Source organism: Meles meles, chromosome 2 (genome assembly GCF_922984935.1).
Source record: "Meles meles chromosome 2, mMelMel3.1 paternal haplotype, whole genome shotgun sequence".
Lineage (NCBI taxonomy): Eukaryota > Metazoa > Chordata > Mammalia > Carnivora > Mustelidae > Meles > Meles meles.
Window position 1 is genome coordinate 93,125,520 of NC_060067.1, and position 22,394 is coordinate 93,147,913.

Consider the following 22,394-nt stretch of genomic DNA (forward strand, 5'->3'; position numbering starts at 1 on the left):
GGAATAGAATTTAGTTTTCTTATCCCTAAAATACATTGTTAAAATAGTAAAGAACTTAAATGAAGATCATGTATATGTATGTATATGTGTGTGTGTGTGTGTGTGTGTGTGTGTGTGTGTGTGTGTGTATGAACATTTCAAGGTGTATTTACCACTGCTTAAATATTGGCTTGTAACAACCAATTGAAAAAGTCACAGCTCTAGGGGCGCCTGGGTGGCTCAGTGGGTTGAAGCCTCTGCCTTTGGCTCGGGTCATGATCCCAGGGTCCTGGGATTGAGCCCCGAGTCAGGCTCTCTGCTCAGTGGGGAGCCTGCTTCCCTTCCTCTCTCTGCCTGCCTCTCTGCCTGTTTGTGATCTCTGTCAAATAAATAAATAAAATCTTAAAAAAAAAAAAAAGTCACAGCTCTAGAGTTGTCATAATGTCAGATGTTAGAAGCATTCTTTTTTGAAAGTACATAAATAATTATAAAATATTTGTAAGAATGCATAACATTGCAAAAATCAAACAGATTTGAGGTAACTTCTCCAATTGGCCCAATCTATGTGACCTCTTTATTAGACATATTACATTGTTCAACATGTGCCTTCTGCGATGTATTTTCTTCGAGTCCTTCTCATAATAGCTTTAAAACAGATAACCAAGGAATTCTCTAGCCAAAAGATGGAAGTTTGGAAAGAACTTGGGACTAGACACTTAAAATACAGTTTCAAATAAATTATTAGTTATTAGAAAATAATTAATGTATAGTCTACTGTTTGTATATGTTATCTGCAGGATGAGATTGTAAGTCTTTCTCCTCCAAAGGTGAATGATTGAATTCGTCTCTACTGTTACATTGCCTAATAAAAAATATTACTTAAAGTACATTTAGAACAGCTAGAATTTGAAGCACTTTTATTTCATGTTTACTAAGCTATATTGTTTACTAGTGTGAGTTTTTTGAGCATGAAATTTCTAGTTACGTCATGTGGAATTTTTCTAATTCCGGTAGCCATTTGGAACTTGTTCCTGATTATAGATTAGTGGAGGTGAACTCTGTACCTTTAGGAAAGGAATATAACCTTATCTTTCTCTAACTGCTGTGATATTTCTTCTCTTTGACATCAACAATAGCCCGAGTACTCCTACTAGGTCACATAGTGTGGAACAAACACAAATGGAACAAACACGAAATGATTTATGCACACTTAAGTGTGTCCTATATCTTATTAAGTGAAGATGAATTACTGTATTATGAAGGGGCACATTCTCCCCCTCCCCCTCTTCATTCTTTATAGATTTCAAGGGCTTGGTTTTAGGCTTATTGAAAATGTCTTTTAATGTATTACCACTGTTTTTGCACTTTTTGATGTCTGCTGTATGATTGATCCTTGCAGTGTTCCTGTAGGAAATCTGGGTTGGATTCCAGTTTGGATGGAACACAGCATATACAGGGTTTAGATTTCTCTTTGTGTTACTTGTTCATATGTGATTTATATTGAAAAATTTCCAATTGTGTATGTCATATTCAAGATTTTGATATAGATCATTTAAGTCTCTATTTTCCTTTTGCCTGTGTGTCATTTTATGAGGTCACTAATGAACATTCTATTAAGGCACTTTGGTTAAAGCACTTTAGCTCAAAGAATGGCTTTTAGGGATCAATAATTATGGTGAATAAAGTAATGCATTAATACAGAAAGGGATCATTTGTCATTAACTTCATAAATGCACACTGTCTTGTGGTTTAATGGACAAGCTTGCTCCAATCTATCACTCTATAGAGTATTATCATTTATAGTCTGATTGCTGTTTTATCAGAAAGTCCCAAGGCAAAGAATTAAAAAGTTTTTAAGAAGTCAGAGAAAGGCTATGAGATCTCACCCTTAAGCCTCAGGGAAATATTTTGCATAAAATCTGTTCCCTGATGCTTTTAAGTTTAGGATTGTGAAAGTCCTTTGATTTGTTGTTATTTGATTCTGCCAATGTGCTGAAAGGTCAAATGTGAAAGACAATTAAGTAACTTGGATACTGAAAGGCTTGTTGTTCCTAAACTTAAGTGGTGTACATTCCACTGATAAAAAGTGCATAGTTGTTCATGTCTGTGTAGGCAGAAAATTTTGAGAAAAGACTGTATTACAGTGTTTTACAGTTAGGGCTGTATATGTAGCAATATAATTGTCAATCTATTTAGAAGCCAAAGATTTAGTTTTAAACTACTTAAGAAATCTTTTAATCTGTTTCTATAATTAAATGGTCAGAAAGTAGTCTGATGTAAACAAAAGAAGCCCTCTAAAATTTTTGCAGATCAATGAGCAGGATTTTCTTTTCATAATATTTCTTGTTCCTTGTGTAGCAGAAAGAGGAGATCCAAATGCTAAACTTGTTATCCAGATCCTATCTCATTTTAAAAATGTAGTCAGCAAAAATTTGAGATATTAATGAACTTGCTGAACTTTACAGGAATAAATGATAGTATAATTCAAGTATTTTGATTTGGAAAGAAAATCTACAAGCCACAAAAAAGAGGAAATTATAGATGAAATAATTCCCAAATCTGAAATAATAATACAAGTTTTGTCTCCAGTTGCTTAAAAAAACCTATCTACTGCTTTCATATATTCTGGAAAATTATCATTTCTTAAGTGTTCACAACAAGTAAAGGATTGCCTGCTTTATGTAATTATGTGTATGTTCTAAAACGAATCAATAAGTTAAATCAACATTTCAATTTCAGTTAAGTTTTTTACTGCAGAATTGTTTCTTTAGGCACTAAAATATTTATTTTGATTGATATTAATATTTACTAATAATTATTGATTATAATTTCCTTGAACCTATATATTATTTGCAGAAAATATATTTAGTGCTTTGCGTTTCATTCAGGAATACACCAGTATTTAGTCTTTAAAAAAATCTCTTTCAAAAAAGTTTTTATGTTTTCTTCATGTAGACCCTTCAGATTAAGCCTGTGTATTTTTATATTTCATGTATTTTTACTATTGTGAATGGGGATCCTATTTTTTTTTAGATTTGTATGTTTAGAGAGAGCACAGAGGGGAGAGACAGAGAGAGAGAGGCAGTGAGACTCTTAAGCCCAGCCCAATGCGGGGTTTGATCTCATGACCCTGAGAAGAGAAAATGAACTGAAACCAAGTTCAGATGTGTGTGCCACCCAGATGCCCCATGAATCGGGGTCTTTTAAAATGGTTTGTTACTGATTACTGTTATCTAAATCTTTGGATTATTTTTGCTTTTTCTTCCTGTGCTTTGCAGTTGGGTTCTTCTAAATCTGATATGGTTTGAGAAGATAGGTGTGGTTCTGTGGGGTGAAGTCTGGAGCCAACCACCAAGAAAGAATTCTTGAGATCTCTTTGGTGCAAAATGGTAGTTTCATGAAAGCAAGGGGACAGGACTGCTGGACAGAAAGAGCAGCTGCACTGAGATTGTGAGGGAGTGACTGATTATATACTTGGGAGTTGGGGGAAGTAAGGAAAAGGGAGGTGCCAAAAGGATTTTTATATGTTAAAGAAGACTCACAGGATACCAGAGGCCTTGCCATTGTCAAGTTAAGGTTTTGTTCCCTCCTCCCCTTCCCCCAAGCAAGGTATTAACATTAAGATAGTTGGGAGAGTCCTGGAAGAATGTCCCTCCCCAAGAGTGGAGATGGGGGAGGTTGCAGGGTGTCCGTTTATGCTTTATCTTCAGGTAGCCTTCTACTCCCTCATCAAATCTATGTCTTTGGTTTATTAAAATTATATAGAATATCCCCTTGATTTCAGGTGCCTCAGTGGTACAGTTGGTTAAGCCTCTGACTCTTGGTTTCAGCTCAGGTCATCATCACAGGGCCCTGATCTCAGGGTGGTGAGATTGAGCCCCATGTCCAGTTCTGTGCTCAGCACAGAGACTGCTTACGACTCTATCCTCTCTCCCATCCTTCTCTCTCTCTCCCTCTCCCCTCTCAAATAAATAAATAAATCTTTAATAATTAAAAAAAATATTTGCATGATTTCAACAAAACCTATTTGCCTCTATCTATTTCAAGATAAGATTTTAGCGTTGAAAGGTGACAACCTTGACTTGCTTGCGTTATGAATGGGAATGCCTTTGGTATTTAGTATTGCGTAATTTTTTACTAAGTTGTATTTATCACATGGATGGCTCATTTTATTCCTAGATTAACTTATTTTATTTTTAATCAAAAGCCTTTTCACCAGCTGGGATAGTACTATATTTTCAAATTTGACCTATTAATGTAATTGTTATATAAATAACTCTTATTTACTGGAATAATCATTTCTCCTTTCATGTTTCCTTCCTTCCTTTTCTCCCTCCTTCCTTCTTTAGTGAACATACATTATGTGCTTGTCATGGATTTTTTTTTTTTTTTAAGATTTTATTTATTTATTTGACACAGGGAGACGGTGAGAGAGGGAAGACAAGGAGGGGGAAATGGGAGAGGGAGAAACAGGCTTCCCGCTAAGCAGAGCCCATGTGGACTTGAGCCCAGGGTCCTGGGATTATAAAGTGAATGGAAGGCAGACTCTTAACAACAGAACCACCCAGGTGCCCCCCCTTTTTCTTAAATTTGAATTTTAGTTAGTTAACATACAATATTGGTTTCTGTAGTAGAATTCGGTGATTCATCACTTCATACAAAACCCAGGGCCATCACAGATGCTCTCCTTAATACCCATCACCCGTTTAGCCCATACTCCACCCTCCCTCCATCAGCACTCTGTTCCTTATCATTAGGAGTCTCTTACGGTTTGTTTCCCTCCCTCTTTTCTTTCCCCCCTTCCCATATGTTCATCTGTTTTCTTTCTTAAATATGGATTATTCTTTTAATGTAAAGTTTGAAATCTTATTAATAATGTTAGTTGATGAAGTGGAGCTTTCATTGGATAATATTTTCTTTAGAATATTCTTCAAAAAGGTATGTGAAATACTTATCAACTTTGTTTTTTAAAAGATTTTATTTATTTACTTGACAGAGAGAGAGAGATCACAAGTACGCAGAGAGGAAGAGAGAGGGGGGTAAGCAGGCTCCCTGATGAGCAGAGAGCCTGATGAGGGCCTCAATCCCAGGACCCTGAGATCATGACCTGAGCCAAAGGCAGGGGCTTAACAACTGAGCCACCCAGGTGCTCCACTTATTAACTTTTTAAAGAAACTGTGTTCTGTAATACAAATAGGAACTAGCTTTGTAGTATCTGGTAATTCTCCCCAAATGCAGTTAAGACGTATTTCACAAGACACAAGAAAGTCTACTGAAACAAAAATCAGGAAATTTCTACAAAGTAGTTGTTAGTGTGGAAACCAACCTCATTTTCCACAATATAAATACTTTTAATATAAATGTATTTTAAAGCACTATATTAGAGAAAAATAATGGGAAGTAATTTGGAAAACTGATCTTAACACTTGGACAGGCTTTTTTTTTCCAACAGTAGAACTCCATTTTGTGACAATTATCCTAAGCATGTCTCTATTGTTTAGTTATTATTTATCATCTATTATTTTAATTAAGGCAAATTACACAGAAAAATAATTTTGGGACATCTACACATAATCTTTAGTGTGACTAATCCTTTTGGTGGGAAACACACCTCTCTCACAAATTATTGCTAGTCAAAATTAGATAAATGCATTAGAAAATGCTTCTTATTTCTATGATTTAAATATACAGAGCTGTTTCAGAACTAAATGAAAACATCATGAGCAAAGAGTTATTTGACAATTGAGTATATTTAGAATATAAGAATGTCCTGTTATAGGTTTCACCTGTAGGAAAATAATTCCATGTGGTTAGGTGATTTCATTATGTTGATGGCAATGTATGTTGGGATAAACTGAGGAAAGTTGCTTCACATCTCTTTTTTTTCAGTATTCCTATAGTGTTAAGATTCATGATGGAGGTATCTCGCTTCTGCTTTTTATTTGGGAAAAGAAAAATTGATTACCTAACCATTTGATCCAGTATATTGAATCCTGTGATGAAATTTTTGGTATTACTAATATTCAAAGAAATGCAAATAAGCAACAATGAGGCAATTTTAACATCTTTTAAATTAGGTATAACCATTAAAACTGATAATAGCTTAATGCTGGCAAATTCCCAATAAAGCTAAAACATTAAATGTGAATTCATATACCTCTTGAAAACAATTTGGTGATATATGTCATAAGCCATAGAAAAGTTTATACTTTTTGACTCTATAATTCTACTCTTGAGACTTTATCCTAAAGAAACTCTTCAAAAGAAGGAAAAAGAGCTAGGGGCATAAAGAAGCTTATTACAGCAAAGAGTATAGTGAAAAACGGAGAATAAATTTAACACTAACATGGAATGATTAAGTAAATCAAGGTGTAGACAGTCGATGTCATATTATGGTGTTAGGTAAATATTATGAAAATGGTTCAACATGGAAAAGTGTTTGTGATATCAGGCTAAGTGGCAGAAAAGTAAAAAGCAAAATTCTGTGTACCTGTGCCTAGAAACCCGTATAGATAATACACTGGAGAGAAAAATTAAAAAATGGAAATAACTGGCTTTAGATCTATAAATTATAGATTTTTTCTTCTAAAATGTATTTTAATGTTTCAAATGTATGTCTCGCATTTTAGTGGCTAATTGGCTAATGGTTATTGATGATGTATTAAAATATTCATGAAAAACTAATTCCTTCCTGCCGTTCATAGTTTAAGCCCCATCCATTTCCTATTTAATAGTACGGATTGGTTTATTCTTCTCCTATCCCCCTACCCCCCCATGTTGCTTCTCCATGTCCTCATATCAGGGAGATCATATGATAGTTGTCTTTCTCCGATTGACTTATTTCACTAAGCATGATACGAAACAAGATGGGATTGGGAGGGAGACAAACCATAAATGACTCTTAATCTCACAAAACAAACTGGGGGTTGCTGGGGGGAGGTGGGATTGGGAGAGGGGGAGCGGGCTATGGACATTGGGGAGGGGAGGCGAACCATAAGAGACTATGGACTCTGAAAAACAACCTGAGGGTTTTGAAGGGTCAGGGGTGGGAGGTTGGGGGAACAGGTGGTGGGTAATGGGGAGGGCACGTTTTGCATGGAGCACTGGGTGTTGTGCAAAAAGAATGAATACTGTTACGCTGAAAAAATAAATAAAATGGAAAAAAAAATAGTACGGATTGGTAGCACTATCTGAAACATACACAGCATTTGATGGTTTCAGTGAATTTGCTGTGGGAGATAAATATAACCTAGTCCATCAGTTAGGTTTGTTTAGCTGATAAAATATGTTCTACATATTTCATCTATTTATATAAAAATAATTTACATAATTCTAAAACGCATCTGTATTTGCTTATGACAGTAGCATATGTATAGTCACAAAGGTAGTTAAACTTTGGAGTTGTAAGGCAAGGGTATATTATTTGATAAAGAAAAAGATATACCATGAAAATAAAATAGGGAATTAAATAAATATACTCATATACTCCCAAATCTCTAATTATATTTTATCCTTTTCTCAGTGTATATTCAGGGTACTTAGATATTTTGGGAGCTTAGCAATCATGCAGATCAGGGGTTGTAAATCCAAGTCCTGGAAGGGCCAGACAAAGAGCATAAAATACCAAAGGGTTTCATTTACAGTATGTGAGCTGACCAAAGAGGGCAGCAGTGGCTCAGGTCTTGCTGTTTGCTGTGGGACAGTACAGGCAGAGTATTCAAAAGAAGCCAGACAGGTACCTTGAGTTTTATGTAAAAACTCTTTTTAGCATCGAAATTAATTCATATTAAAGAAATGAAAACACAGGGAGTCAAACAAAATCCACTTATTTGCATGTCATGTCCAGCTTAGAGCAGCCAGTTTGTGGTTTTAGTATAAATCATTTTATTTTATTAATTTATTCTGTTTTAGAAATAAAGCATGAAACTGAAAGAAGTGAAATGACTTGTGTAAGATTACAGCAAATTAGTCACAGATCTGCCTCCAGAACCAAGTCTTCTGAGCCTTGGTTCTTTGTTTTTTTTTCTGGCAAAACTGATTCTTTTTTTGGGGGGGCGGGTCTACTGAGGAAGAATTCTTTAAATAGCTTTAAATGTCTGTATGGAAAGATATAAAAGTATTTATAGCTACAGAAGATGGGGAATATTTTATTTGTCTGAACAATTAATTTTAATACTATGCTTCTAAAACTACTTTTGCACAAATTTTCTTAAGCTCAAATTTCCCCTGAAAGTCAAACAAACAACTACAGTCCCTACTTCTCCCTCAGATAAACAGGTACAAACAGCAAGTGTGAAGCATTCTGCCAATATTAGAGTAAGTGATTCCTCTTAAAAAGGGGCACCATAAAGAAAAGCAAGAACTTAGTCATCTTTTTAAACCCCAAGTGACTAGCTTTTGAGACACTATTTTAAATGGAATTGTTGAGCTAACTCATGTATCAAATCTCCAAGAAAGAAGGACTCAGAACATTGAGCTCTGGATTTGGATAAGTACCTTATTCCGAGTCTTCCTTTTTTTGTCTCACTCAGTCTAGTCCACCTTCCTCATCAGAGGTGAATGTCTAACCAATGGCTCCCAAATGAGGAGCACCCAGCGTACTGTTGCCCATTCACATGATACCACAGGATTTTTGCAAAAATTGAGGGAAGTGCAGTGGACGTCTTCCAGGAATTGTCAAAATTACTATCTCAGGGTAGTTCACAGCTTTAGTATTAGATTATGCTACAGTTCCTTTTGATGATGACATCTTATCTTTTCATAGGTGAGTTTTCAATAGTGGTTGTGACAAAAAGCATGAAATGAAATGGGACTTGAAATGAGGGTGGTGGCATCCAGTCTGATCTTGATTCTTGAGTAATAGTGTGATGCCCATCAAGTAATATACATCCCACTGGCAAATAATTATGGTTGCTTATGAATGAAATAATATGCATTTTTTTCTTTAATTATGTATGATTATTTTTCAAATGATTACTGACTTGTTAGGACATAAGTACTTATTAAGTTGTTTGAGCCTCATTAATTAATAAATGGAAATCTTAAGAATTTCTTTTGGTCTAAAGGTACCAGAAAAAAAATTACTGAGATAGAAATGGTGCCATGAATCCAGAAGACTTGAGAATATCTGGATAAGCCTTTTAGCCTTGCATTCAATATGTAAATGTTGTCCCAATTCTTTTTAACTTACTTTAGACCATTTCCTTATTTTAATTCTCTATTTTCTGTAGAATGGTACATCATTGTCTCTCGATCATGGTATATCCAGCTGGTACTTTGCAGACTTACTTTCCAACCTGCGTTTTTATACATATACTTTCCACATGTGGCAGTATAATTTGTTGAGATACTAATTTGTGTTTTGTTACCTCTTTTCCGCCCTCCCTTGTCCAAATAGGTTCTCAGACATTTGTTGATCTTTGAATAAGGGAGTGGGAGTTTCTTCTAATCAGAAAATAGAAGCCATTGATAGACAAACTGTTTTCCTGATTTTATTTTATTCAGAAGGCCAAAATCCTTGAAAGATGTGTTTAGGATTGAAGGAGAGCAAGAAGGGGACTGTGTTGAGGGTAGGAAGGAAAGAGAAAAGGAGATACTAGGGCTACTGCAACAAATTAACACAAACTTGATGTTGAAACAACAGAAATTTATTCTCCTACAGTTCTGGATACCGCAAATACAGAATTCATGTGTCAGCAGGGTTGGTTCCTTCAGAAAGCTCTGAAGGAGAATCTGGTTCCACACCACTGTCCTAGCTTCTGGTGGTTGCTACAGTTCTTAGGTGTTCCTTGACTTACAGACACATCACTCCAGTCTTTGCTTCCATCATCCCATGGTATTCTTCCCTCTGTCTCTGTGTCCTCTCTTCTTATAAAAGCATTTGCACTGAATTTAGAACTCACCCTAAACCCAGGATGATTTCATCTTGAGATCCTTAACTAATTATATCTGCAAAGACCCTATTTCCAAATAAAGTCACATTCCAAGGGTCTGGGTGGACATGAATTTTGGGGGGACACTATTCAGCCCCCTACAGAGAATCATACCAAGACTGAGAATGGAAGTGATTGGCAAGTAAAGAATACTGTGGATCTGTACTTCTTCTTTGGCAGTGCCCGCATGAGTGGGGAACTGGGAAAGGGGGTGAAGTGGTTCCTATTTCACCAATTTGGAGAAAAGTTAGGTATCAGGGGTGTGGCATAAACCAAAATTTTCCTGCCCAAACTTGGCACAGAAACAGTAAATCCCCTGCATCAAGGGACCACACAAGCTTGAGCCGTATTTGATTTGAATAAAGTAATTTCACAATTTTTGCACATCCAAGTGTCTAAAACGTAGTGTCATTGCAGACATACTTTTTCCACCCATTCTCCATGACTGAGCTCAAATTCCTTTTCTGTCCCCAAACCAGGCTAAAGTTATTCCTTTCTTCTTTGTAGTGATTGTCACTTACTTTTGGTAATTAATTTTGTATTGCTTCATATCCTTTCTCCCTTCTCAAAGTACTTGCATTTTAAGCAGGTGAAGCTATTTGTCATCTCACATCTTTATCTTGTTTTCCTACTATATTAGATTTTAGTTCCTTTAAAGAAGGGATTCTGTTTTATCAGTCTTGGTAGCCTTCACATTTCTTATCATCATACACTCAATACACAGGGATTTAATTTTATTTATTGCTTGTACCTTTTGTACAAGCTTGTACCTATTGCTTTGTTTCTGGTATTCATACTTCTCCCTGTTTATTCCTTAATATACTTTAAATATGTATTTAAAAGCATGATAGTCTCTGGTATTTTTGCAATACAGACAAATTATTTGCATTTTTCTAAGAGCGTGTTCAGCTGGCAAATATTCCTTATGATTTCAACCAACCCATCCCAAGACAAATGACAAGTGAAAAAAGTAGGTTTTGTTTTCTAAGTCCTTTGGCATTTCAGGTGCATTAGGATTGCTTCCTTTTGTGTTGAGCAGCATTGCTGGCCAACCTTAGCAGTTTCTGAATTTCACAATCTAGTTTGCTTTATCAGCAGTATATGGCAGTGAGCTCTAAGTGAGAAATAAATTACAATCTGATATACAAACAAATCCTCTGGGGCTCAGTAGGTGTTCCTATAGGGATGCTCTGCTCTACTGATTTCTTTTCCTTGGTGTGTAACTTATATTGGAACTGGAAATAATTCAAAATTTAGGGAAAATTAATCTTAAAATACTTCAGTCCTTTTCAAAGAAAACTCAATTAGTCTTTCACATCTAAGACAAGAGAGCATTTTCATTTTTTTTCTGTTTGGAAACAACAGCAGACTTAACACCAAGTGAGAACTCCTGATATCAGTGAAACTTTTCTTCAGATCCAAGATATTCTGTGCCCAGAGTGGATTTGAATAGTTCCCAGAAAATCTATATGTCATGTTCTATGGGTAGACCATCAGATTTCAGATCTGGCATTATCTTTGACTTGACATGTATATTTCTTATTTAAACCTGAGAAACTTAAAAGTAGGTAATATACTTTTTAGTTATCCAATTGTGTTTATTTAACTGCACTTACTCAAAATGACTAGTGTTAGAGTATTTTTAATCAACTTATAAAGAAAATAAGTATCTGAGATTTTCTTGCCAAATTATACATTCTTTTGTCATGTTTTGTTTTAAGTTTTTATTTAAATTCTAGTTGGTTAACATATAGTGTAATACTGATTTTTAGGAGTGGAATTTAGTGATCCATCACTTACATAGAATGCCCAGTGCTCATCACAAATGCCCTTCTTACCCATCACCCGTTTAGCTCATCCCCCCACTCCCCTCCCCTCCAGCAACCCTCAGTTTGGTCTCTGTAGTTAAGAATCTCTTATGGTTTACCACCGTCTCTCTTTTTTCCCCTTCCCCTTCCTCTACGTTCATCTGTTTTTTTTCTTAAATTCCACATCTAAGTGAAGTCATATGGTGTTTGTCTTTCTCTGACTTATTTTGTTTAGCATAATATACTCTAGCTCCATCCATATTGTTGCAAGTGGCAAGATTTCATTCTTTTTGATGGCTGAGTAATATTGCAATATATTTGTATATATATATGTGTATGTGTGTCACATATCGTTGGAACTGGGATACCACATGTGATAGTATATATATATATATATATATATATATATATATATATATAAATATATTACATATATATGTATGTATATATATGAATGAATGAAATCTTTATATATATATATATATATATACATATATATATATATATATATATATACACACACACTATCACATGTGGTATCCCAGACAACACAACACATGTAAAATATATATATATATATATATACACACACATATACATATACTTCTTTATCCATTCATCAGTCAGTGGACATTGGACATTCAGACTCTCCATAATTTAGCTATTGATAATGCTGCTATAAACATCAGGGTACATGTACCCCTTCAAATCAGTATTTTTTTATCCTTTGGGTAAGTATCTAGTAGTGCAATAACTGGATTGTAGGGCAGTTCTGTTTTTAACATTTTGAGGAAACTCCATACTGTTTTCCAGATTGGCTGCACCAGTTTGCATTCCCACTAACTGTGTAAGCGAGTTCTCCTTTCTCCATATCATTGCCAACATCTGTTGTTTCCTGTTTTGTTAATTTTAACCACTCTGACAGCTGTTAGATGGTATCTCAGTAGTTTTGATTTATATTTCCCCAATGATCTGTGATGTTGAGCATTTTTTCATGTGTCTGTTAGCCTTCTGGATATTTTCTTTGGGAAAACATCTATTCATGTCTTGTGCCCAATTCTTAACTGGATTATTTTTTTTTAATTTTTATTTTTTGGGGGGTGTTGAGTTTGATGAGTGTTTTATAGATTTTAGATACTAGCCCTTTATCAGATAGTCATTTGTGAATATCTTCTCTCGTTCCATAGGTTGGCTTTTGTTTTGTTGACTGTTTCCTTTACTGTGCAGAAGCTTTTTTCTTGATGAAGTCCCCATAGTTCATTTTTGCTTTTGTTTTACTTGCCTCCAAAGATGTGTCATGTAAGAAGTTGCTGTGGCCTCAACAAAGTAGAGATAAAGGAGACATATCTTAACATCGTAAAGGCCATATATGAAAGATCCAGTTAGTATCAGCGTCAGTGGGGAAAAAGTGAGAGCTTTTCCTCTGCAGTCAGAAGGAAGAAGGGGATGTCCACTCTCACCATTGTTATTTAATAAAGTACTCGGAGCCCTAGACTCAGCAATTAGAAAACAAAAAGAAATAAAAGGCATCCAGATTAGCAAGGAAGAAGTTGAACTTTCACTATTTGCAGACAACACAATACTCCAATGTAGAGAACCTTAAAGACTTCACAAAAAAAGTTGCTAGAACTGATACATGAATTCAGCAAAATCACAGGATACGAAATCAATGTACAGAAATCTGTTGCATTTCTATACACCAATAATGAAGCAGCAGAAATAGAAATCAAGGAATCAATCCCATTTATAATTGCACCCAAAACCGTAAGATACCTAGAAATAAACCTAACCAAAGAGGTAAAAATCAGTATTCTGGAAAATATAGAACACACCATGAAAGAAATTGAAGATGACACAAAGAAACAGAAAAACATTCCATGCTCATGGATTGGAAATGTCTACCCTGCCCAAAACAATCTACACATTTAATGCAATCCCTGTCAAAATACCACCAGCATTTTTCACAGAGCTGGAACAAACAATCTTAAAACTTGCATGGATCCTCAAAAGACCTCGAATAGCCAAAGCAATGTTGGAAAAGAAAATCAAAGCTGGAGGCATCACTATTCTAGACTTCAAGTTATATTACAAAGCTGTAGTCATGAAGACAGTGTGGTGCTGGCACAAAAACAGAAACATAGGTCGATGGAACAGAATAAAAAAACCCAGAAATGGACCCACAACTCCACAGCTCTAGGACAACTAGTATTTGACAAAGCAGGAAAGACTATCCAATGGAAAAAGAGAGTCTTTTTAACAAAGGGTGTTGGGAAAACTGAACAGCAATATGAAAAAGAATGAAACTGGACCACTTTCTAACAATACACAAAAACAAATTTAAAGTAGTTGGACGACCTAAATGTGAGATAGGAAACTATCACAATCCAAGAGGAGAACACAGGCGGAACCTCTTTGCCAAATTATACATTTTTAACTGCCTCAAAAAAAATAAGTATTTCCCCCTCCTTATCATAATATAAAAAGCCATTTCTCCCTTAAATTAGGAAAGTGAATCTATTTCTGTGTTGGGAGAGGGGGAGGGGGTTATGGACAATTTGCTGTTTTTAAAAAATGTAACAACGTCCCTTAATTTCTACTCCTAATAGTGACATCTACATAGCTCCATCTTTTAGCCTCTAACTCCAGGATGAGCAGTGCCTCAGTTTTGAATTTGTGACCAATAATGAATATTTGGTAATTTTACGTGAAACTTATTTTCTTTTTGTAAGTTGGAAAATCCAAAATTGTGTGGTTCACATTCCCCAAAACATCATTCTGACAGAATTATCCCTTTAGATGGTTTCTGAAACATTTTGAACTTAGTCCAGGACTCTAGGTTCGTTTCTGTAAGGCTTGCGTTTTCTACAGAAGGTAAGAAGACGTGTCTTGTTTCTAAGAACAGCTATGCCTTGAGGACTCTGGTTTTAGTAAGTGGTTTTTGTCTTAGTAATCTTAATGATATCTTGATAATTAGTTTAGTCCTTTAGTTTCTTTGTATTCCCAAAGAACTCGATTTTGCCTGCTGAGCTCACTATGTCCACTTGGAGTTCTTTGATGCCCTGTATTCCTGGTCTCTGTATATGGACTTGTTAGACTTTCCTACCCCCACTCCTACTGCACTCGGCCTCATAATGACTTTTTTAGAATTGTTTCTATTTTGTGACTGCAACTTCATTCTGAAACTCAGTTAAACTTACAGAAGGAATGAGGAAAATAGAACCCAAAGAAAGGCAACATGTGAGGGCACAGAGTAAGTAGAAGGATATGAGAACAGATTCTCTAAATTCAGAAAGATTCAGTGGGTATGGAAGCAACCTACATTAGAACAGTGGTGATCTTCTCACTGTTGGCATTGCTGGTTTCCCATGGTTTCTACAGCTTCCATGGGGCCATCTTTCACTTTCCTAAAGACTGCATATTTTCCATCCAGCTAGCCAGAAGGACCAATAAAACTCTAAAAACATGTACATTGGGTCAAAACATTTGCTTAGACAAGGTGCTAGGACTGGTGTGCTTCCAGAGATGCTCCCAGCAGCATCTTTGCCCTGGAAGATGGCTTTCCACCAGTGTCATTGTTGCATGTGAAATCACCACTCATGCATGAAAACAGAGTAGTCCTTCTGTGAATATAGAAATCCTGTCACATAGCCCTTTCCCTCTGATTCTCAAAGACCAAACATTTTCTGCCACTTTTAGAATTTGTTTGACAAGGGCTTGAAACAAACAAACAAACAAAACACCAAAACAGGGCCCATTGTCAATCATTATATCGAATTGTTCAACAGTAAGTTGGTCCTAATGGGAACCAATTCAGCATTTTCATGGTGGCAGCTCTAAGAAATAACGTGTGCAAAGTGCTTTTACCCACTCCTTCTTTGGACCTCCACCTAAGTCTGTTATCTTCTTTTGGATGTTGTACTTCTTTCTGGCTGGAATCTTACCACCTGAGGGTGATTCATGATCCTTAGCACTGCTATTTCCTCAGTGTGGGGAGGTGGTCTCAGGTTCAGACCTCCCCCATCCACTGTGAACTATTGTGTTGTGCACTTGGCTGGGTCAAGGGATTTAACACACTTTATGTTCCTAGATCTTGTGTTTCATTTAGAATTCGAAGAGATGAAAAAAAAATAGAATTCGAAGAGATGGAGTACATGATCCAATGACACTGATTATGGGAAAAAACAATTATTAGGACAATGAATACATTTACAGTAAACATAAAAAAGTGGAGAAATACAAGAGGACTATTTTTTTGTGTATGAAATAAAAAGTGTCAGACTTTGTTTCAAATGATCACCTTTGTAATTAAATGTGTAGTTTAGTATAATTACAAATGATTAACTCTGAAGCCTAATAGGATTTCTTATGTTCATGCAGTGAGTTTTGCTCAATGTTCCAACTGGTATGTCCTGACCTGGCACCCATTCCTGCTTTCTTATTTAGAAGACAAGTTTTTCATTGGTGAGGAAGTACTCTCTGTGCATAAAAACTGAAAAGTTTTAATACAAAGAAGTGGTAACGAAGTATGGGAGTGTTGATATTTTGACTTTTATCGTCTCATCCTTTTTTCTCTTCCTACATAAGATTTAGAGCTTGCACAAATTGAACGAAACTGAGTTTAAAGACCATCACTGAAAATCTCATGTAAAAATCCTGGTGTCTGTCTTCTCTTTTGAAAAGTGGAAGCAGAAGCCATGCTTGGTTGACATTCCCAGGCTCTTAACCCTCTCCCTTTAGGGCAGAGTGTTGTGCTCTCTATTGTCCTGAGCACCACAGCGCTGGAAATTCTGTTGTCTCTCAAATTGTTCTTACATCTAGTCTGCTTCACCTATATATGTTACCTTTAAAGCCCTCGGAGACATTTGGGAGCCAACTTCTCTTCCTCATGTTAGCCTCCTGTTTTCTCAGAAAATTCCTCATGGTGCATTTTACTTCTATAATACAGGCATTGCAGAAAACAACAGCATCCTTAATATAACATAATACCCAGAACCTGCAACTTTTGATAATCTCCTGGGAAGAGGAATCAGATGCCCACGAACCCAGGTTTTTCCTTGTTATTCCCATGATCTAATGACTAGTGCCATCACTACAGTGACTGACCACATGGCACACGGCCCCTCTTTTAAGTGGGCCCTGATCTTCCCGGCCACTTACATTGACTTGAGTCCTGACTTTCTTTTTTTCTTAGTACAACTGAGAAAACCTGAGGTTTTCAAACATCTGCCTCAATAGTGAGAAAGAACAAAGGAAAATAGATGCAGCAGAGATGAAATCTAAACTTTCTTGATTACAAGATAGAGCTTGTTCCTTGGAGGTAACAGGCCCCATCAGATTCGATATGAAGTGATAATCGCAGCTCCTGTTTCCTGAGTGCTTACCACCTGCCAGTTGCTATATTGGAGTGAACTTTATTTATTTATTTTTATTAAATCATTACAAAATTTCTGTAAGGTAATCGTATTTTTCTCATTTGCCAGCCGGGAAACTGAAGTTAAAAGCTAAAGTAACTAGCAATACGTAACACACCTTATTAATCAAAAGGCTGGACTTTTACCCTAGATCTGATTGTGAAGCAGGCACTTCCATTATTTTGCAATACTGAGAAAAATATTAGTTTAAGCCTTTCCCTTCTTTGCTACAGGCCCATTTCCTCCAAACTGTCAACCTCTTCTTTAACATTTGTTCCCCATATGCCGGCTGGTATGTTGAAATCCAGAATGAATGATGTTTCACTCTTCCATAAGAGTCTTTCCACTTGTGTTCTCTAGATTAAGATGCGTCCTTTTCGACTGCTCTGTGGGTGAACTTCAAACCCCACCTAGGGGAGATTGGCCTCTTGTGTTCCTAATATCTTACAAGTGCAGTGTTGGTCTTCACATTGTGATAATGTCACTAATGCTGAAATATGTGGGAAATGTTTCTTCACAGGATCCAGAGTGGGAGAGAGTAAATCTGTCCATCCCATGTGAGAAACCAGGGTGGGCTGTAAGGGAACGTGACTGTGTCACAGGAGGGATAAAGCCTAGTTGCTGAGTTCTCTGTCAGCGTAGGTGGGGAATGTGGAGATGGGGTGAATAGGAGAAACATATTTCCTCTGGGAGGGTCTGGGAGCTTCTGAGTTTCTAGATCTTAGAAGGATATGACACAGTAGTGGAAGCACTGTGTCCTAGCAATGGGAAAGCATATTTTATTTGTGTTTCTTTCAGGTGGATGGTTGCTATGGTTTATGTTCCCCCCAAATTTCTGTGTTGAAAAACTGACACCCAATATAATAGTATTGGGAGCGGGGACTTTTGATTCGTGTTCTTATAAAAGAGACCCCACAGAGACCCCTTGTGCTTCCAACAGGTAAGAACACAAGGAAAAGGCACTAACTCTTAACCAGGAAAAGGGCCCTTACTCAACCATGCAGGTCCCCTAATCTCGGACTTCCCAGCTTCCGGAACTGTGAGAAACAAATTCCTGTTGTCTATAACCTACCCAGCCTATGGCATTTTGTTTTAGCAGCCAAATGAACTGAGACAGTTAGTTAAGAGAAACAGTCATGCCATTATCCCAATGGAACTTGGAGCTATGCTTTATCATCCAGTGGATAGGTATGGAGAAGAAATAATTTCAGCAACACTTAGACCAAATTGTGGCTGAAGATTCCCTGACCAGAATGTGACTTTTATGGTTAGGCTTTTCACATCTTTGCCTCTCCAGTAGAGAGTAGAATGCTGGTGTCTTTAAGTAGAGAATCAATGAGAAAATAGGGAATATCCTTAGAGATGCATAGCAAAACTCTGTGCTGGGGGCCCACAGGAATATTGGGGTGATATAGCATTAATAACATGGACTACTATCATGGCCATTGTGATGTGCCACCTAGATTTCCACTTCAGGACGGAAAGATTACTCCCCCAGGTGCTAGGAGTGCTGTGAGCAGAAAGCCCTCAGCTGTCATCCTTCTACAGAATATGCTTCTGCTGAGAAGCAACTCACCCAAGGTCATACTTCATTTCTGGGGTGGCCTGTACGCAATGACTAATCTACATGAGATATAAAGTTTTGGCTTTATCTCCTTAACTCAGGACAACTCTGAAGATTTATATTCCAGCTTTTCAACTTTTCAGAATTGCCTAACGTCTCCATTGAGATTGCATCAATAGTCAAATACAATTGCAATTGTATCATTTAGGTTTATATCCATCATAACACATAGCTCAGACTGGACACAGAGGAGACATTAGTAAATACCTTCTGACTGAGCTCAGATGAAGTCTCATTAATGGATTGAACAACATAGGTATGGGATTCAAACAACCATATTATGTTGGGAGCAGAACTGAGCTATTGTGGCAGTGTGTTGAGGAAATGGCCTTGGACCATTTCAAAAATATAGTTCCAAGTTGCTATTACTTTCTTTCTCCTCACCTTTGTCTCTGTTACAAATATTTTATAAATTATATAGATTTTTAAAAATGTATTTATTTATTTTAGGGGAAAGGGCAGAGGGAGAGAGAGAAAGGGAGAGAGAATCTAGAGCAGGCTCTATTCTCAGCTTGGAGCCCAATGCTGGGCTTGCTCCCATGACTCTGAGATTATGATCTGAGCCAAAATCAGGAGTCAGATGCTCAACCAGCTGAGTCACCAGTAACACCTTAAAGATTTTTTTAAATACACTCACACACACACACACACACACACACACACACACACACACACACTCAGATCTCCTATATTACCACAACAGAGAAAACCATTATATTCTTCCAGAGATTTTTCTTTTTTTTTTTTTTTAAAGATTTTATTTATTTATTTGACAGAGAGAGATCACAAGTAGACAGAGAGGCAGGCAGACAGAGAGAGAGGGAAGCAGGCTCGCCACTGAGCAGAGAGCCCGATGCGGGACTCGATCCCAGGACCCTGAGATCATGACCTGAGCCGAAGGCAGCGGCCTAACCCACTGAGCCACCCAGGCGCCCCAGAGATTTTTCTATTCATGGCTCTGCATGTTTATATCTTGTACCTGAAACAATTTTTGGGCATAGTTACCCTCATTCATCTTCACTAAGACTGGTGAAAAGTAGTATATAATCATATGATACTCTATTTCTTTTGTTACTGATAAAATTAAAATTATTAATCATGTTTTTATTGATATTCCCTCCCACTTATTGAGAACCTAACATGACCCAGGTAATGTGCTAGATATCCCACACCTGTTAACTCATTCAATAGACATACCATTATAAGGTTTTTAAATTATTATCTCTATTTTGTTAAAACTGAGGATTTAAGTATCATGACATAAGTTATAGGAGTAGTAGGGGACAGATTTTATCTGATTTTATCACCTCTTGGGATTCTAGGCCCTAGACCACATGACTACCACCTGGGAGGAGGAAATAAAAGCAGGTCTGACAAACAATCTAAAGAATTAAAAAACAATGAAAACAGATGGAGAATTTGGGCAAATGTACAGTGCAAGAAAGGGAAAAGGAATGGTCCCAGGTTGAGTATATGGTGAGAGTATGTTCCTTTTTCACTGGCCTATTATACCTATTCGCTTGTGAGATATGTTCTTGCCTTATATAGCTGATGTTCCTTTGTGTTCATTCACTGGGAGCTTTCTTTCCTCCTATGATATCATCTGATGATACAGAAATGAAAGTTGCGATACTTTTTTTTTTTTCCTAACAACTGAAAAATCCTGCTCCACTTACTGTTACCTTAATGAGTCTTGTAAAAATGGAAGTTCTCTTAGGGGTAAATGTTTCCATTTTCCTTTTTTTTAATATTTCAAGAGATTGAGCCACAGGGAATGTGAAGACCCAAGATGCTGGGACTTGTGGTGGCTGAGGCTGACGTCCAGTCCTTCTGGTTGCTGGTCCCATCTTCTCTCTGTTACATTTTTCCTTCTTTATACACAGAGATATCATCCAGAGACTGGCTATAGGGAAGTCATAAGATTAAAATTAAAATAACCATCATGAATAAAAAAGGCTGGAATTCAATTATTAAGGAATAATCTGGTATCTGAGTAGCAAGAGATCTTTGAAGGTCGTGCCTTCTTCATGGCACAAGTGGAAAAGCTTGTTAGATGGAGAAATAGACCTGTTATTCCGGATGGCAGAGACAAAAGTTTTAAATGGCCTTTAAAAAATATTGTTTTCCCCAACTCACAGAAAACATTTGTCAAGCAGCTATTGTTCTTGCTTTAGAAAACTATAGTTAATAAAAAACAGGAGCAAATAATTTGCATATTAGAAAGATTATAAATCAATGGGTAGCGAATAAATACCATGTTGTACATATTTATCTTTTGGCTTCTTCCTCACTCCTTTCCCATATCCAATTAACACCCTGATTTTTCTGGGAAAGATATGAATTTCTCTTACCTAAGTACTAGCTTTCAAACTTTTTCACTGTAGTTCAAAGAAAAAAAAAATTACATTACTTCTCACCCAAGACATTACACATTTATATAGAACTAAGCAATTTTCAATAAAAAAAATCACTAGTGGTGATACACTCTGATATTTCTGTTTCTATTCTGGTCATTCTTTAAAAAAATTGCTTGCAGTCCTTTGTACTGAGTGTATGGCCCACCAATGAGATATTATCTACCATTTGAAAAATACTTGTCTAATTCAGTATGATTCAACTGTGGTTAAATTGAACTCGGGTACTATTACTAACAGTAGAGATCCACTGAGGGATGGGTAAATAACCCAGTTAGAGCAAGTGAGGGGAGGGAAACTTCTGTGGGATATGAGGATGTGAATTTGATAAACCCACAGAGGTTTTAGAAGCGCACAGACAATCACTGTAGGCCAGTGACCGTGTGGAACCTGATGCTGGTGATTTCTCTGCAGAAGCAGAATGGAGACTTGGAAAGCAACAGATGCTGGGTACTATTGCTGGAGTTACTGTATCAGATCGCTTTATCAGGCATATTTCTAGACGGTTCAGTTTATGTAAGCCAGTAAATTCCCTAGATTGTTAGGCAGTCTCACAGGATGAAAATTTACATTTGTAAACTTGACTATAAAAGGACTGAATTATCAGGATCTAAATTGTGACTGGGAATTACTCACAGGAGGTGGGATTGAATGATCCGTTTCAATTAATTGCTTGCCTCCCTGAATTCTGGATCAAAATAATCTCTGTGACATTGACAGCTTAAGCTTCTGAGGAGGGACATATTCTCCAATGACTCCTTCCCAGGACAAGTGAGAGCTCTCTTCTGAGGACAGGGGTCACATCTGTTTGCAATGAAGATGATGCCACACTCGACATTCATCATGGACAGTTCAGGAAGATTGTCTGTGTGCTTCTAAAGTCTATGGAAGTAAGGCTTTACTTACCTTCAGCTCCAGAAAGAGGAGCGGTTGATGTCATGAAGGGACAATGGCCAGTGCTGGGATAATGTTTTTGAATGGATTATAGATCTGCATGAGGCTTTCTAACCTAACAAGTGGTTAGGGACCCTTTTGAGGCTTACGACACTGGGAAGTTATAAAGGAGGATGCATGGCTTTGTGCAAATGAGTGAAGTAACTACTTTGTATTCCAAGCTGGGTGGAACAAAGTTTAGACATATGTACATAATTTTCACTTCTACCAAACAGAACAGTGTAATTGAATTTGGTGATTTAGATCGTGAAGTGAAAATTATGTTTGAAATC